Genomic DNA, 9,653 nt, shown 5'->3' with positions numbered 1-9,653 from the left:
CAAAAGGAATAAAATAGAACTATTTGAAAAATTCACACATGATAGAAACATCACTTCTACATTTAAAAAAAGCACTCCTAAGGATGCTCTGACATTGCAATTAATAGTAAAAGATATTAACTATGCTGAATGAGTAAAGAAAACTGTAGAACAAAACAAGAATCTCAGTAAACAAAGTACAGAAAGGAAACAAATCCTGGAGCTGAAAAGTACAAAAACTGAAGTGGAAAGTTCACTAGAGATATTCAAAAGCAAGGCCATTGAAATTACCCCATCTGAAAGAAGAAAATGAACAGGTTGAGGAGCCTGTGGGACACCATCATGCATATCAACTAATGCACCACAGACATTCCAAAAGGGAGAGAAAGACGGAAGAATAGAGCAAGGCTGCAAGTCCACTTACTCCATGACTCAGGATTCAAGTAGTGGGAGCACTGCTTTCTCAGTGAGGTAAGTGAAAGAGGGAATTCATCGAAATTCAATATCGGACCATCAGAAGCTCTTAGAGACTCAGAAATCTGGGTGCATTGAACAATCAAGAAAGTACACTGGAGCTGAGCCAGTTGTCACAGTGGCACTTGTTCACTGCAGTGAGGAAGGACAACAAAGGACAAATTTGTTGTGGAAAACCTGTAGAACGGAGAAGCAACCTGAAGTCCCCTGATCCAGAGGCTGCACTGTGAACTGGTATTTAAAGACTGTTCTTTGTTTCTCAACTGGCAAGGGGACAGCTGAGGTCCATCATCTAGAGAAGACTATACTGACGCTTGGTGCTGTGGGATCCCAGCAGACCACAAAACATTGCCATACTGTCCCAGCAAGCAACTACTGTGCAGCCTAGTGTGTACCTAGGAGAACATGATTGAAACAGAAGACTGTACCGAGGAGGGTTAAATCAGTCAAGAAGAGTGCATCTTACTTTCCCTTCATGTGTCACATGACCAGCTGCAGAGGTTTCAGGAACCAGGTGGGTGTGAACAACTCATGGACTAAGCCTGTAAAGGCTGTATTCATGGCCAGCAGAGAGACCTGTGGAGGACTGGCCCCCCCTGCTCTGAGTACAATTCTTAGGAGGATACTGAGATCCAGACTCCCAATGGAGATGGGCATCCACCTGGCCCTGGGGCATGTTGATCTAATCTCTCTAAAGCAGATACCACACAATGAAGTCCCAAAGGCCCAATAAGAGTCAAGCTCCAGCTACCAAACTCCCCATGTAGCACTCTGCATCAGCCTCACCCAGGAATGCACTGATCAGGTCTAAACAGAACTGCAGGCAACAGTACTTCTCATCTGTCCTCACTTCACTGAGGAGAGGGGAAGTTGAAAGTTATTTTGACCAGCTTCAGTTTTAGGCCACTCCAGCTAGTGGCTCAGCGAGGAGGAGGGGGATGGAGAAGAGGACCTAGGAGGCAGAGGAGGAGCAGGAGGACACCGAGGAATGTAACAGCCCCAGTCCTGCTCTAAGGAATACACAGTCCAAGAAGAAATGAAAAGGCAGTCAAGGACAGGTAGGGATCATCTGTCCTCATCCTCAGTTTTTCTTCCCCAATGTGCCTTTAATTAGTTTATTTATATGTGGTGCTGAGAATTGAACCCAGTGGAGATAGACACGGGCTAGGGGAGTGCTGTACCACTGAGCCACAGCCCCAGTGCTCAACAGTGTTGGCCACCTCGGTGGAGACAAGTTTTTCTTATTTCATTAAGAGCATGTTCTTGCTGTGCTGATTGGTCTGTGGCTGCATATATACATATTTCTTTTCCCCCTCATTTTTAGAATTTTTTAATGGAAATTTTTGTTTTGTCTTTTAAGGGTTAGAGTTTTCATGTTCATTTATTTTTGCTCATTTTTCTTGTTTTCTTCCTCTAATAGCCAAATTCACCTGTTCTCTTTTCCTTAGTTACTTTTCTTCTTTATAGCCATCACTTGCTACATCTCTTCTGCCTCCACTGTTCACATCTTTGCAGACTCCAAGCTTTCTTTTACCATCCCATCACATTTTCTTTTCTTTTAGTGAACCCTTTGGCTTATATAACTACTTGCCCCACCATTCATGTTGTTGCAGCTGTTGTACCATGGTGGCACAATTGACTCCTGCTGTTTACTTTAATGAAAGATCTAGTTCACAGCTAGTTATTGTTTGTGCTGCTGGCGTTGCTGACCCCCCCATTTCTGTCTTTGTGGTAATTAGTGTTGTAGATGTCCTACTAGGCACCAGGTATTTAATGCTGTAGATCATTTCTTCTGATATTGCTATTCTTTGTTTCCCCCTTTTTCTGTGAGGTGTCAGGAACCTACTGGGACAATGTAAGTTAAGAGAGTAGAGAATGCTGCCAAGCTAAACCCCGCCAAGAGATGGCATATCTTGCTCCACAAACTAACCATGCTCAAACAGCAATGATATTTCAATACAAAGAACAGAAAAAACAAAACCCCAAAAATAATGACCAGGCCCTGAGTAGGAATGTCTAGCAGGGACCCTCAGGTCCACTCATGGACATCCACAATTACACAAAAAACAAAGTTTGTGGATACCACACTTACAATGGGTCTCAGTCTAGATCATTCACATATCACTTTAGAATATACAGCTGTTAAGTGAAGAGCAATCAGAGGGTGTATACCCCACACCCTGATGTATACAATACCATAGCCAGACCTACAAGAAGGACTGCACTCTTGAGACCTACAAGGAAAGCGGAATCCTCAACCTCTGACACAATACACTCTATCAAAATACACTAACCTTCACCAAAAAAAAAAAAAAAAAACAAGCTGGGAAACTATACTATAAAACCTACTTGGAAATATATTGAGGGCTGAGGTTGTGGCTCAGGAGTAGAGCACTTGCCTAGCATGAGTGAGGCACTGGGCTTAGTCCCCAGCACCACATAAAAATTAACAAAGGTATTGTGACCATCTACAACTAAAAATATTTTTTAAAAAAATAAGTATATAGAAAAATTCACCACAACTTCATATCCCAGAATACTTTGACAAGAAAAGGTTGTGCCCTAAAAAGACCTGCACATAAAAATAGAAAAGAATCCACCTCAACAGATTCATAAAACCTGACACAGGGGTCCACTTCTCTATCTACCAGGAAGGACGTTGGTGTGGAGGACACTAACTGCTACGGCTTCCAGGGCTTTGGCGAAACCTCAGAGGCGGGGTCTTCTGGCCAAGTGGCTGTGGTTTCATATTGTTGGAGCATTCACTTTTGCCTGGAGGTTGCAGCTCTCTAATTTTGGTGTGGCCGAGTCAAGAAAGAAGGCATATGCAGATGTCTACAGAAATTATGATTCCATGAAAGATTTTGAGGAGATGAGGAGGGCTGGAATCTTTCGGGGTGCAAAGTGATTTTGGAATAAAAAGAATTTCTTTGGATTGAGGTCCTTAGAAGTTTGTACTGACTTGTGCTCCTGAACTATAAAACATGAAAGGCTAACAAATAGTCTTTCTTGGAAAATAAACAATTAACAAATACTCTAAAAAGCAAAACAAACCTGACCCAGGTTTACAAGAACTGTGGAAAAAAAAAAAGGTAACATGACACCTCCAAAAGCTTATAATTCACCGGAAACTGACTCCAAAGATATAGAAGTCAATGAAATATTATATGGAAAATTTTATTTTATTTTTTTAAGACAGAGTGAGAGAGGAGAGAAAGAGAGAATTTTTAATATTTATTTTTTTTTAGTTCTCGGTGGACACAACATCTTTGTGGTATGTGGTGCTGAGGATCGAACCCGGGCTGCACGCATGCCAGGCGAGCGCTCTACTGCTTGAGCCACATCCCCAGCTCCTATAGAGAATTTTAAATTATTGTAAAATGGTCAAGAAACTAGAGAATTTGAACAACTGGATGAATTAAGGAAATCAGTATAGGATATGAGTGAGAGATTCAATAGGAGATAAAGATATTGAAAAAGAACCAAAACTCTTGAAAATGAAATACAATAAATCAAAATGTTCTGTTGAAAGCCTCTTTAGTAGAGTAGACCATGCTGAGGACAGAATCTTGAGCTGGAAGACCAAGTAGCCAGCTGTGAACATCCAGACAGCATTAAAGGAAATGATTAACCATGACCAGAATATACAAGAACTCTGGGACAACATTAAGAGTTCAAATTTAAGAATCCCTTGAATCAAAGAACATTGTGAGATGCAGACTAATGGCATGGATAAATTCTTCAGTGAAATAAGACAATTTTCCAAACCTTGAAAATGGGATGGACATAAAACATGGGATTCATTCAGAACCCCAAATAGACAAGATAAAAGAAGTCTCTGTGAATGTTATAATTAGAATGTCTAATGCACAGAACAAAGATAGAATTTTTTAAAACTTCAAGAGAAAATTTGGGCTGGGGAGGTGGCTCAAGTGGTAGTGCGCTCGCCTGGCATGCGTGCAGCCCGGGTTGGATCCTCAGCACCACATACAAACAAAGATGTTGTGTCTGCCAAAAACTAAAAATAAATATTAAAATTCTCTCTTTAAAAAAAAAAGAGAAGATTTCATTGTGACCTTTATGAAGGTCACTTTTAGAAATAAGCCAATCAATAACTCCTGCCTTCTTAGCACAATCCAGGAGGGCTTGGAATCCTATGTTCCAAGCCCCATAAGAAAATCAACTAAGATTACTATATCCAGCATATCTACCCTTCAGAATCAAAGGGGAAATAATATCCTTATAAGATAAACAGAAACTAAAAGAATTAATGACTACTAAGCTGGAACTAGAGAAAAATATTTAAATACAACAAAAATTTTTAAAAAAGAACTCCAGAGACAGCAAATGTACAAATATCATTTTGAAGAGCAGATAATCAAATGAGAAACTGAACCACATTAAACATTAGAAATTAATCAAGCCTGGCATGGTGGTGCACACCTGTAATCCCAGTGGCCCAGGAGACTGAGGCAGGAGAATCTCAAGTTCAAAGCCAGCCTCAGCAAAAGTGAAGCATTAAGCAACTCAGTAAGGCCCTGTCTCTAAATAAAATGCAGAATAGAGCTGGGGATATGACTTGGTAGTCAAGTGCCCCCGAGTTCAATTCCTAGTAATAAAAAAAAAAGAGAATGTAATAAAAATAGTAGGAATTAAACATCTCTTTATAACAACATTGAATGTAAATGGTCTCAAATCTCCAATTAAAAGACATAGGCTGTCAAAATGGATTAAATATAACACCCAACTATATGTTGTTTGCAAGAAACTCACCTTATAGGCAAAGACAGTCACAGGCAAAAAGTGAAAGAATGGAAATTGTTGTATCATGTAAATGGAACCTGAAAACAAGCCAGAGTAGCTACTCTAATATTAAACAAAGCAGACTTCAAGCCAAAAATCAGGCAAAGGATGTCAGTTCATGCTGATAAAGACATCAATCCAACAAGAAGTTCTGATAGTAAATACTTATGCCCCAAACATCAGTGCACCTAATTACATAAAACAGACACTACTCAACTTGCAGACTCAGACAGACCCCAGTACAATAATACTGGGTGATTTCAACATACCTTTCTCAACGATAGGTCATCCAGACAAATTCAGTGAAGACCCTCTATAACTTATAAATCAAATGAGTGTAGACATCTATATACTATTTCATCCAACAGCCAAATTCACTTTTTTCCTCAGCCCTTCATAAAACCTTCTCCAAAGCAGACCATGTTTTAGGCCACAAAGCAACTCTTAGCAAATACAAATTTTTAAAATGATATAATTTCTTGCATCTTATCTGACTGTAATGAAATGAAATTAGAAATCAACACCCCTCCCCCCAAAGAAAACCTATAGAAACTCTAAAGACACATGGAGATTGAACAGTATAATTTTGAATAATGAAAGGGTGATAGAGGAAATTGGGGGAAATTTTAAAATTCTTAAAATTAAATGAGAATTGATACACAAAATTCCAGAACCTCAGAGAGAGAAAGCGAGTGAGTGAGAGTGTGTGTGGGGGCATTTGGCTTGTTGTTGGTGGTGACTTCCCTCTCCCCTCCACCCCTCCCCCTCCCTGTCACCACCCCTGGGCCGTACGTAGGAAAGGAGCGATAAGGATGATATCCAGGTGGAGAGCAACGCTGACAAACGGGCTCATCATAATGCACTGGAACAAAAACACAAGGACCCCATCAAAGACAGCTTTCAGAGTTTGCAGGACTCGGTCCCATCACTCCAAGGAGAGAAGGCATCCCAGGCCCAAATCCTAGACAAAGCCACAGAGGATATCCAGTATATGCGAAGGAAAAACCACACACACCAGCAAGATACTGATGACCTCGAGCAGCAGAATGCTCTTCTGGAGCAAGTCCGTGCACTGCAGAAGGCGAGGTCGAGTGCCCAACTGCGGACCAACTACCCCTGCTCAGACAACAGCCTCTACACCAACCCCAGGGGCAGCACCATCTCTGCCTTCGATGGGGGCTCTGACTCGGGCTCAGAGTGAGAGCCTGAAGAGCCCCCAAACAGGAAGAAACTCCGGATGGAGGCCCCCTAAGCCACACAGGGCAGGCCAGCAATAAAAACTGTCCATCTCCTGCGTCGTCTCATCCTCCTCTCAGTTCATCATTAGAACGCTCAGAACCATTTAAAAGACTTTCTTTTTTTTTTTTTTAATTTTTATTTGTAGGTAGAAGCTCTTGGACAACAACTCTCCTTCTTCCCTGTTTCCACTATTTTTAAAAAATGTTTTCCCTTCAGGGATTCCCTGTCCCCACCAGACGTTTTTAAACCAAAACTCCCCAACTTGGCAGCTTTTTCTGTGGAGGACAGACGGCCGGCCGGACCTCTGGGCACATGGTGTCCTGCCCACCCCACCAGCTCCTCCAGCCCCGCGGGGCACGTGCCTGGAGGACGCCTGCCCTGCCGGGCCTCTCCTCCCGGTCCCCTCGCCTTTGTTTGATAGACTTTGTGGATCTGAACTGCTCCACTTTGAGAAGGTGACCAGTTTGGAGTAATCAGAATCACCCCCTCCTTCATAAGTTTTTTTTTTTTTCCTATAAAGCTATTTAACCCTCATTGAAAGACCAGACCTTGAAGTTTGTGGTACAAAAGGAAAATGGGGACAGATTTGCAGAGTTCTTGGCACGTTTCACTCCCGCTTCTCTCAGCCAGCTGTGTAAGCCTGCAGTGCCAGCCGCACGGAGGGCCGAGTGACACTTGTGGTATGTACTGGAGATGGCAGCAGAGAAGCCGCAGCCACCAGGGGGTGGTTGGGGGTGGGACAGGGAGGGATCATTGGGTGGGGTACAGGTTTTGTATTGAGGGCCAGTGATGATGTTTTGATATTTATTTCCTGCTACTGAAATTTGAATCTGAATGAATTGTCCCTATTTCTGATAATGTCAGTTATTGCAAAGCCACAGATTCATAAAGTAATGATCAGGGCTGGGGATGTGGCTCAAGCGGTAGCGCGCTCACCTGGCATGCGTGCGGCCCGGGTTTGATCCTCAGCACCACATACAAACAAAGATGTTGTGTCCGCCGAGAACTAAAAATAAATATTAAAAAAATTTTTTAAAAAAGTAATGATCAATTCTTCCTTTCTTTTCATGTGTATTTCTAAGAAATAGAGCCAACTGATTTTGTAATATAAATTCCAAGAGCAATTTACCTGGTACTAAACCCTCACCCCAGTGTGGCCCCTTTCCCCACCCTCACCCTACTTCCTCCTGTTCCAGAACCTCTCTCCATCGTGTGATCCAGCCCTGGTTCTGGCTGTGGTCAACAGATCCCAGTGAAGGGTTTTGTGTGTTTGGGCCTCATTTCTTTGTCTTTTTCCCACTCTGTTCCTGGCATTTGCTGATCTCTGGTGTATACTCTGTAGTCTTGGTCTGTGTTTGATTCCATTCCATGGAAATAAAAAGTATGTTGTACATACTTCAGAAGAATTGTCTTGCAAGTTAAGGCTTCCCTCTTTACTATAAGACTATAAATAAAAACTTATTTTATCCTTAAAAAAAATACCAGAACCTCTGGGACACTATGAAGATGGTTCTGAGAGGAACATCTATAGCTATGAAAGCCTACATAGGAAAGTCCCAACCAAACTAATGATGCATCCCAAGGCCCTTAAAAAAACAAGGAACAAATAAATTTCAAAACCAGTAGAAGGAAGGAAATAATTCAGAGCAGAGAAAAAAAATTACAAAGGGTCAGTGAAGAGATGGTTCTTTAAAAAGAAACAAGACTGGTATTTTCTTAGCAAAACTAATCAGAAGAAAGAGGAAAACCCAAATAAATATTAGAGATGAAGAAGGAAATTTTGCCAGAGCCATCTCAGAAATCCAGAGGATCATTAGGGACTATTTTGAAAACTTCTACTCAAGTAAATTTGAAAACCTAGAAGTGACATTTCTAGATACATATGTCCTGCCAAAATTGAATCGAAAGGACACAGGAAAACAGACCAATAACTAGCACTGAGATAGAAGCCATAATGAAAAGTCTTCCAGCAAAGTAAAAAGCCCATGACCAAATGGATTCTCAGCTGGATTCTACCGAACTTTTAAAGAACTAATGCCAGTGCTCCTCAAATTATTTCATGAAACAGAAAGGGGGAAACAATTCCAAACTCATTCTATAAAGCCAGTATCATCCTGATATTAAACCAAAGAAGGACACTTTAAGAAAACTACAGACCAATATTCCTAATGAATGTAGATGCAAAAACCCTTTATAAAATGTTAGCAAATCATATTTGACAACATATTAGAAAGATTGTACATAATGACCAAGCTGTTTTTACACCAGGGGTTATGAGGATGGTTTAACATATGCAAATCATCAGATAGATATAAGGACCAAAATATCATAGTCATCTCAGTATAGAGAGGAGCTTTGACAAAATTCAGCCCCCATTTGTGATTTAACAACAACAAAAAAAAAAAACACTGAAGAAACTGGGGTTAGAAGGAACTTACCTCATCATCATGAGGGAGATATACAACAAACCCAAAGCCAACTTCACAACAAATGGGGAAAATCTGAAAGCATTTCTGAAAAACCCAGAGGAAGACAAGATGTCCTCTTACCTTTCCTATTCAATACATACTAAAACTTCTAGCAGAGCAATTAAGCAAGAGAAGGAAATAGAAGGGATTAAAATTAGGAAAGGAAGAAATCAAATCACCACTCTTTGCAGATGATTTAATCCTATACTCAGGAGATCCAAAAGGCCTGTAACCCCAGCAACTCAGGAGGCTGAGGCAGGAGGATCACAGATTCAAGGCCCCTGGGTTCAATTCCCAGTACGACGACAACAACAACAACAAAAACACAATAGGTTTCCTATAGACCAATAATGCATCCACTGCAATCAGAAAAACAATCCCGTTCATGATAGCCTTAAACCACACAGTAAATCTAACCAAGGAGGCGAGAGACCTGTAAAATGAAAACTACAAAACAATGAAGAAAAAAATTGAAGACATAAGAATGGAAAGGCCTCCTATGTTCATGAATAGGAAGAATTAATATTGTTAAAATGATCATACCATCAATAGCAACATATAGATTCAATGTAATCCCCATCAAAACCCCAGTGACATTCCCCACGGAACTAGGGGGGAAAACGTCCTAATATTCATTTGGAAGAAGACCTAGAATAGCCAAAGCAATTCTGAGCCACAAAAAAAGCAATG

General features: G+C 40.9%; 1 pseudogene; it reads left to right on the top strand.

Moving 5' to 3' along the window:
- The first annotated feature begins 406 nt into the window (after positions 1-406).
- Positions 407-6,508, top strand: LOC113198732 (protein max pseudogene; annotated as a pseudogene).
- The last annotated feature ends 3,145 nt before the right edge of the window (positions 6,509-9,653 follow it).

Source organism: Urocitellus parryii, chromosome 15, assembly GCF_045843805.1.
Source record: "Urocitellus parryii isolate mUroPar1 chromosome 15, mUroPar1.hap1, whole genome shotgun sequence".
NCBI classification, from domain to species: Eukaryota; Metazoa; Chordata; class Mammalia; order Rodentia; family Sciuridae; genus Urocitellus; species Urocitellus parryii.
The sequence above is the reverse complement of the archived record's forward strand: the minus strand, read 5'-3'. Positions and strand labels throughout refer to the sequence as shown.